Below are 10,000 nucleotides of genomic sequence, written 5' to 3'. Positions count from 1 at the left end.
TTTCAAATGATGGTAAAAATAGCCACATCTACAAGCTCTTTGAGTGGTGCAACCATAGGGTGCAGCCACTCCAATGCCCAGCTTTGTCCGTCCCTGTGTCTTGGTGTCTTGGTGACTTGGTGTATGTATGTTTAGGGTACCAACAGGGGGTGCTGTTGCACCACTCACTTCAGACAGGTCTGATTTTACGATATAAATGTCAACACAGCAACGCATTGATATTAAAAAGAAAATGTGCTTTGCAATTTGTACTTTTTAATACTTGAGCATATACTTTGTCCATGAGGAGACAGGCATTCACTTGAGTATCTCTGACCATGAGCAGAATCCCGTTGCCCTATGACCCACATCCCAATGAATTGCTCCAGGAGCCATTGAGAGGCCAGCCAGGAACAATGGATGTCACTCAGTCATTCTTCCTTTGTCACATAATGGGAGTTGAAACTCCTCTTAGGAACGGGGATGGTGAATTGTGGTGAAGTATGATGAAGTCCCGGGGCCCCAAACGGGGTCAGGTGGAGACCCCTGCAGCCACCTGGAGGCAGCACAGAACACATCCATTATAGCATGCAGGATGGCAGCTCTGTTTCCTGAGGCCTTCCTGTCGGAGTTGACGGTGAAGTAGACAGAAAGATGGGAGGACAGAGGACAATGCTCACCTGTCCCTGCAGATTGTATTTCTCTTGGCATGGCATCAGCCCACATGCACACGCATGCACGCTCACACGCTCACACGCTCACACGCACGCACGCACGCACGCACGCACGCACGCACGCACGCACGCACGCACGCACGCACGCACGCACGCACGCACGCACGCACGCACGCACGCACGCACGCACGCACGCACGCACGCACGCAGACAGACACACGTGTACAGTAAAAGTATTCTGATATCCTTGTCATGTTAGAGCATCTATTATCTCGCAACCTGACAGGAATTGACAGATTTACACTCTACCCAGCTCCTCCTATCAGTCATCATCACCTGAGATAATGAGGATCCTGGAGAACGAAGCCAACACACACACACACAGGGGTGTTTGTGTGTGTGTGTGTGTGTGTGTGTGCGTGCGTGCGTGCGTGCGTGCGTGCGTGCGTGCGTGCGTGCGTGCGTGCGTGCGTGCGTGCGTGCGTGCGTGCGTGTGCGTGAGAGAGGGAGGGAGAGAGAGAGAGAGAGAGAGAGACGTTTTTGCCACCGTTTTTTATTTTTTATTTTTGGTTTGTTTGTGTACTATTCAAACAATGTGCACTGGCCCAAATCACATTCTTCCAAAGAACCTACTTGCCAGGTCCCCCCTCCCGACTTTGCTTCTTCCTCTAAACATGACCATTCCTTTTTGGACTAAATCTGTTCATTGTTCTGAGAGTTAAACGAATGCTCAGAATTGTATCATGCATACAGTACTTTGTTCCGCCCCCAAACTGAAAATAAGTCGTGACAGACTTGTTACGGACTCATTAAAAACCTACCAGTCCTCTTGTCATGTGTGGACACACCAGAAACATGCCTGCAACTCATTTGGAGAACTTTCCTACAGTTTAACAAACAGTATAACATACCCACAGCTCTTTCTGGCACACAGATCCAAATAGCCCTGTATTTTTATGCCATGCATTGCACACAGACTTTATGCTAACAGCGCTACACAAGCCTCCTCTTTCAAACTATTTTAACTGCTTTCAGCCAACATCAGTATTTAGTTTTAGACCACTAGGTCTAGGTCAATAATCCAAGTCATATTGCTAAAGCCTTATTCTGGCATGGAGTGGTTTTGCTTCAGTGTCGATCCATGATTTGAAGAGTACTGTACGTGCTGATCTTAAAACCCTTAAGTACAAAAGCAGGCCTCACGTAGTTACATCTTTTGGGAAGCGGCGGCAGATTCCATGTTGTGGAAGCCCACCAGTGTTGGATAAATGCAGGGGAGACAGTGTTCTGTTGGTGTTCTGTACTTTAAACTACCTAGTAGCTAACAGCCAAATCCCTGCAAATCCCTTTTTTTTATCCCCTGCATAGTGATGGTTTTGCTAAACAACTCTTCACAAACTGTCTCTCCCACAACCTTCTATCACTCTTTAGCCAAAATCAGCATTTCCACAACTGTCCTCTGGTGTGTTGTGGCTCTTGAGCTCCATAATCCAAGGCTCATTCTGAGAGCCTTATCCCATTCAGCGAGCTCTGCTTTTGGGCTTAGGTCCAACTCCGCTCCTGGGAGGTCCCACATCTCCAAAAACTTCTCCAGTCATCCTTTTGGCATGAGTGTTTTTTATTTTCAATCATACTTTATAGAAAATGCATGGCAACAGAATGCTGTTGTGGAAAGTTGTAATGGTCCCATGTGTGAACGCATAACTCTGGAAGAGCCATTGGGAACATACCCTGCAGTATTAAGAGTATAAAAATGTACCTGCAAGGGTCTATTTACACTGCGAGTTAAATTAACACAGATGTTTGCACTAGCACAGAATACTAAAACAATATTAAGATATTAATATTAGATACAGGAAAAACATTTTTAGTCCTCCCTCTCAGTCTCAGGGAATAATGGTGCCCACACAGATGCACCTAACCACTGAATGTATGCACAGGATAGGCCTATACTGTTTAGACATCACATTAGCTATCAGTTTAAAACAAGTTAAACAACCACTATGCATTTGATTTAAATGCTCCATCTGTTGCTTTATTATCCAGGCTAAATAATAATCTTGGTAATCTCTCTCTCTCTCTCTCTCTATCTCTCTCTCTCTCTCTCTCTCTCTCTCTCTCTCTCTCTCTGACTGTCTCTTTATCTCTCAACCTTCGTTTTCCTCTACTCTTGCAACTGTACATCACTCAGCCGCTCTCTCGCCCTTACTCTCATTCTCTTTCTCTCAATAGTTACATTGTCAGCATGAGGTCATTGTCTGGGCTGAGCCTATGATGTCATTTCCCCCCATAAACAAGGCTAACTTCCTTCAGGGCCTATATCAGCTGAAGTCATCTGTTATCTCCCAGTGGGGTCAAACTGGTGCTGTATTCCACTAAAAATGTCTCACATCTTGCCTATAGTCTGGTATGGTATAAAGTAAATTTCTTTTTACAGCTTCATACAATAGAAAAACTATAAATTGGTGACAATTCATAATAACTATCCCCCATAGAGAGGGACATAGCTGCATCCCGCTTGTAGCAACATGGGCAGGGATGTTTTTAAAAGAGTAGTTACGATCAAAACTGACTGCTGGGTGTTACTGCTGGGTGTGTATGGAAACAACAGGACCCTCACCCACCAGCCCACCCACACCCACGCTCATGTTGATATGGGTTAGGAGAGTTTCCTCCACACCCATAGGCTTTAACAGTTAAAACAGCACCACGTGTGTTATCAGCTGAGCCTCTATTATAGGGAAAAAGCCGACAGGGAGGCAGGATGACATACTGTAATTCCCAGTGTAATGCTGAGTTTTTACACACAAGGGTGTAACTGGAAAAATGTGGGAATGAGGCACTTGAAGAAAGTAAAAACAATGGAAACAAACAGGACACGTGAACGCTGTCACTGCACACGTTGCAATTTCTGAACTTTGCCATTCAAAGAGGTTGGTAGCTATATACTGTATGGTGTTAGACAGCTGTGCAATATCTATGATTTATGTACATGTAGAACTTCTGCAACATTCTGTTAATGTTGACATCTTTTTAATCTTAAGCCAAATTGATATAAGTGAGTTGTGTCTCTTAATGTGAAATAATAATTCCTGTTTGAAAACTAGCACAGAGGGGTGCAACTGGAAAACAGGCCTATATTGGAGAATCTGGAAAGAAAGCAATTCAAAATGATTGACAGTGATTGAACACAATAGAAGAAGCCTATGGGAGGAAAAGGCCTGTTTAGGCCAATTAAGCTCTATGATTGGAACCATCAGAAACAGAACACATTTTGAGGTCCGTTCTACAGTTTGAGGAGCATTACGTAGCCTATTCTCAGAGTTGACGACCAAGCATTCAGAAGTAGCCCACAGAAAAAATATACATGCCATGTTTTCCTCTGGAATTATCAGCTGTTTCCCATTAGAAACATGATCTAATAGTCTTGATCTGTAGTCTGTCAGAACTGACATGAGTAGAAGTCAATAACTAACTTATGATAGCTATGGGAAATCTGGGCCTCTGTACAGGAACCGTCAGCTGTTTTTGTGTTTATGGAATAGAGGGAGGGAACTCTGGACTGTTGCCACCGGTTATTAAGTGAACTTATCCAAAACATGATGTCATTCCTTGGGACTTGAAACACTTATGTTGAAAAGATTGTCCTTGATGAGAACACGTAATTATATGATAATGTTGAGGACAGTGTTTGACCAATGTGTGGAGGTCACGAGACACTAACTACTTTGTGTTTTGTTTTTCCTGAGGTATTGTGGGTTAACATCAGTTAAAGTAAACATCTGTGAGGGGAAGTGGAATCTGATAACCCTGAAAGTCCTTGCTGTAGCAATCACCGTACATGTGCTTTTACCCTAGATCAGTGATTCTCAAGCGTTTCAATTTTCAAGGATCGCACTTTGATATGCTTAAGGCCACAGAATCCCATTTGATATGATTGCTATCTCTGGGACACAATCTATAATGTGAAATCCTCAGTGTTAATTTACCTCTTATCATTTAGCTGGAGGCCCCCTGGAACCCAGGGAGAACCCTAGATTATGATACACAGATATCAAAATGTATCCGGCTTGCTTAGCAATGTAAAATTAAGAATTGGAAAACTATAGGGAAGTGCCTAGTACACAATTAACGGGAGTATTCAAGGGGTTGGTTTTTATATTAATGTCAGTGTGTTGTAGAGAAAATGACTTGTAAGGTTAAATTGTAGGAACTGTTGTCTATAACTCTCAAATGGAGAACTACAGGAGTGTTCAAAAGCAATGCAAATTGGTTGAGCGAGACATGTTGATGTTGGGGACCAGTGAGTCGTCCATGGATAATGTCTGACCTCACCATGCTTGCAAGAGCTGCCGCATGCTTTTCTGCTGTGTCACAAGTATGTCTTCACTGAAACAGCACAAATCTAATAACTTTCTGAAGGATGACCTCAGACTGCTTCAGGCTCATGACATAATTCTGAGACATTGGAAGCAGATAAACTAAAGAAACATCAAAACATATAATGATAATGGGGTAAGGAGATAAGCTGTGGGAAAATGTAGCATTTGTGTGTTCTTTTTTATTCAAACTGAAACTTTTGTTATTGTGAGCAGACTGCTGCACCCCCACCCTCCAAATGTTTTTCATTTGAGGAAGTAAATCAGTTGAACTTGTAACACTGGCTCTTCCTTGAGGCTCTTTGGCGTTGTTAAACTATAAAGAAAAGTTTCAAAGGCTAAATGATTTAAATCCATTGGGTTTGCCAATGGATGCCAATGCCATGGCCACCTCTTGCAGCTGCCTGCAAAACCTCTGACGGATCCGTAAAACTGACCCCTAAGGGTCTATTTTTTACACTTTGAGAGTTAAACGAAAGTGTGCCGGGATTTTACTATGCACCCTAAAAGTGACAGTAGAGAGTGAAGTGATGACCACAGCACTAGCCAGGAGTGTGATTTTGTCAGCGGTTTTCTACCAAGAGGGGACAGTGTGCATTAGTTGACAGGCTAGTAAACAAGAATACCGTGTGCACGAAAGCACACACACACACACACACACACACACACACACACACACACACACACACACACACACACACACACACACACACACACACACACACACACACACACACACACACACACACACACACACACGCAGGTGCGGTGCTGTGGTGCAGGGTTTCACAGAGACCTGTCAGTTATGTGATGTCATCTTGTTTAAACGTAGCCCTGGTAATATGGGAATACATATCATCGCCACAGCTATACTATCTGTCTCTGTCACTGTTATTGATATCAAGTCATTTTAATCAGAAAACACACAAAACACATGCCAGCTGAGGCATTCATCATTATGATACAGTGTATGTGTGTGTGTGTGTGTGCGCGCGAGAGAGAGAGAGAGAGGTTGTTTTGACAATCATTTTCACCATACACATATAGTTGTTTAATTTTACAGGTTGAAGTGACTTCAACCTTGTGTGTAAACCAGGAGACAAGTAAAGAAGAAGAGACATTCCATACCCATGCATGCACTGCAAATGGAGCCATGCATCCGCCAATCAAAAGCCAATCTTAAATAGGCAGTATAAATACCATAGCTGCTTGAGCAGCTATGGTGGGGAGGGGTTGTGCCTCCCATTTCTGTTGCGAGAGGCAACTGTGAAAGGGGGGAGCACAGGGGTTTATTACTAAACCCATACAATGTTCAGTTCTCAGGATAATGCCTGTGGTTTTACGTTGGTCTTACTTTGTGAATGAGCTGGGTTGAGAGGGCAATGGCATTAAACCACAATCAACAACTGAATAGTGAGTCGTACATGAAGGTCTTTTAAAAGGTAATATAATATAATAGCACAGGCAGGCAGACTCTTCACATACTATAGCATGTCTGAAATAAGTGTCAGAGCTCTCCATATATGGAGCTGACCTGTTCTGACATTCCATACAGTATGTTGACCTGACCTCATCAAACACTGTACACTCAAGACACTCTCCATATATGGCCAGTGCACGCTTCTCGCCCTCAGGTGTCTTACTGGTAGATTTGTTTGAACAGTCATTTTCTATATTATTTCATGCTAAAGTAACTTAATTTAAGGTATTGAGGGTTCAGAGAAGGACAGAGAAATGCGTCATGGGGAACTCCCATGACGCAGCTAAGAGCACACAAACATGCTTGTGGCAATAGTCCAATCAGGTCGCGGCTCATTTGTAAACAGACACGGTGCAGAGCCGATCATATTTCACTCCACCTCAGGTTTGTCCCGATTTGCAATGTTTCATTGAGAGGCAGAGAATTGCTCATTTTTATTGGGGGGCCAGGGCAGAGGCCCTGCCCAGAACCCGGGCAGAATACTTTTTATGGCGGTTCTGCACAACAGTGGGTGTGAGCGACTCGACACCGGGCACTGCACTTATATTGTGATGTCAGCGGTATCCCCTTTTATGCCCATATATGGAGTTCTTTGTCAGGCATGCCCAAATATGGAGTCTATGCAGATGTCAGAATGATGTCAGATGTCGGTGGGACGAACACGTATTTAGGCATGCCCAAATATATCTGCCCCGGGAAGAGGCCTTGTGATGTCAGCTATGGCCCGGGCAGAGGCCTTTTGTGGTGGTTCTGGACAACCGTGGGTCCTACCGACTCAACACCGGGCTCTGCACTCCCTGTGGGGGTGTGGAATACGTGTGTCGAATTTGAAGTAGGTTGGGCGAACGGTTCTCGAGGTACGTGTATTACAGACTTACAGACGTACACACAGACTTGGTGCATTTATAGTTAAGATTAAAAAAGATATATATATTTCGCTGGCGAATAATCGACTATTAATCAACTATTATGGTATTCGAGTCGACTACCAAAAATCATGTTTGGTAAATGCCCTAGGCCACACCTACTTCAGAGTGCATGCTGTTTGGCTGTCGATTTGTTCCACCACACACAGCGGCAAAGTTGAACTTTTCTTAACTTGTCCGCTCTGCTTTTTGGTGGCTCATCATCACTCTCTCGCAACAGGAAAGTGAGATACAGCGTGGTGTGAATTCTGCATTACAGTAGGAATCCTTCACCATTTCATGAACAGTGGAGCGTGTGACCCACGGCCCACTGTTCATGCCCCACATGATAATGGAGGAGAATGAGTAATGACTCCCACTATTCAGCCCATTGAATATTGCCGGTATAATACAAAGGCCTGTGGGTCTTTTACCATCTGAATCATTGATATGAGATGAATCATGTGGAGAAAGAGCCTTCCTGAGGAGCAATGCAAAGCGTTTGTCATCTTCCTCCCACAGCATGAGTTATTGTGATTTTATGAGCGACTCAACCCTCTAAAGGGTAATGGCATCACCCATTGAAATGTGTTGAATCATGCATACTATATACTCTCTTTAGCACTCTCTTAAAGCAATGCAGTTTGCCTACTGAATGGAGTACAGCATACTGTACAGTACGTTTATGTCTGTTGAATAGAATGCGAGGTATGTTTACAGTTTGTCCGTTGAATAGAGTTCCACATTAATGTTTGTTGAGACAACTAATGTGAATATGGGAAATGCATTCTGCCAGTTGCATCACAGGGATGATATACACCATATGACTAACTTGGCGAGTGCTGTACAGTGTGCGCGCACGTGCACACACACACACACACACACACACACACACACACACACACACACACACACACACACACACACACACACACACACACACACACACACACACACACACACACACACACACACACAGACACACTGACACACAGACACAACCACACACACTACCCGATTACTCACTAAATCCGTCAGGCAGGCAGTCACCGCAAGTAAGTTAAGATCTGTCAGATTTGTCGCTTTATTCTGAGCTTCTTAGGCTTCAGTGAATTGGCTAAATCGTAATGGATGGGTGCAGCCAGTCTCAATCTCTTTGCTATACTCAAACTTTAGAATCAGAACACTGGAACATGCATTGAGTTGGTGAGTGGCATTTCCTAGGTTGCAGTATATTGTACAGCAATCAAATTATTGGAAATGCGTCTGGTTTGTTACCTTAAGTGCTCCCCGAAAGTCCTATAATTTCACCAAGTGAATGCACAAATCCAAAATATTTATGATACAAGAACAAAGGACCTGATTTGTTACTCTTTGCGGCTCAGATCTGGCTTTTGCTTTTCTTTCTGACTGTCTAGAAAGAGTATGCACCAGAATTTGTTTTCATGACTTTCTAAATACCAGTACAGTACCATGTTGACAGCAGATGAGTCACAAAACTTTATACTGCACACATGCACGCACAAATCCCACACACACACACACACACACACACACATACACACACACGCGCACACACTCAGGCACTCACATAATAATTATCATGTCTTTGTTTCTGTGTAGTGGCCGTGATTCTTTGTTTATCCTCTCACAGCCACAAGTCGACACTGTGTCTCATCAGCCCTTTGAAGCCATGAATCGGGCTGTATTATTGCCCTAATTACGCCTTAATCAGAACTTATTAAACAAGTATGGGACTCGTTAGGTAGTTCATTAAGTCATTCCGTGCTGCTATTCGTTCATTAAGACTCTCTTTTCTTCTCTTCTCTTCTCAGGGAGTGAGGGAACGGCGAGGTCTGGGGCTGCGTACACACCTAAAGAACAAATGTTTGGTCCGTGTGCGATGCCTGATTGCTATTTGATTGCTGCTCCAATTCATTTTCAATGGGAGTCACGTCGTTTGATCGGACAAACCTGTCCGATGTGGGGGCGGAGGGCACAACAAACACATCGGACACCTTGTAGTCAAAACGGCCAAAGAAAAGGGTGGGACTTCAGATCGGACAGAAGGGTGTTTTTTAACCGCCAACTAATAGGAGAGAACTTCCGTTCTTGACAGCACTGGGTGGGGTTTAGGCTGTAGTCTTCTGAGTTACGTGACACAGACTATTATATCGCTTGTTTGTATGTCTTCTTTTGGCTATAGGGCCGTGCGTAACTTGGAGAGTCCAAGTTGCGCACGGCTGTCTCCAGTCAGTGAGTGAGTCCAGTCTGGTACTAAGTTCTATTCTATATACAGAAATACAGGACGATAGCCAAAATAGCCGTCGGGCCTCGGCAGTTGTGAGGCTGCATTAATAATTAGTTCTAAAAGCATGTCTTTTTTACGGGGATCACTATTGATTTTAATAGTAGACGCATATATGTCTATGAGTAGCCTAGAGTAGAAATGTAATGGCAGCGTACGAGGTTCACATGCGCAAATATAACAGATGTACAAGTTATCGACACGAATGGTACTTACGGTATGGTACACGATGTAAGCTTGTAGATCTGTTTATTTTAAGCATGCGCCACCACGCA

The sequence above is a fragment of the Electrona antarctica genome (genome assembly GCF_951216825.1).
Source record: "Electrona antarctica genome assembly, chromosome: 6".
Lineage (NCBI taxonomy): Eukaryota > Metazoa > Chordata > Actinopteri > Myctophiformes > Myctophidae > Electrona > Electrona antarctica.
This window is presented reverse-complemented; position numbering follows the sequence as displayed.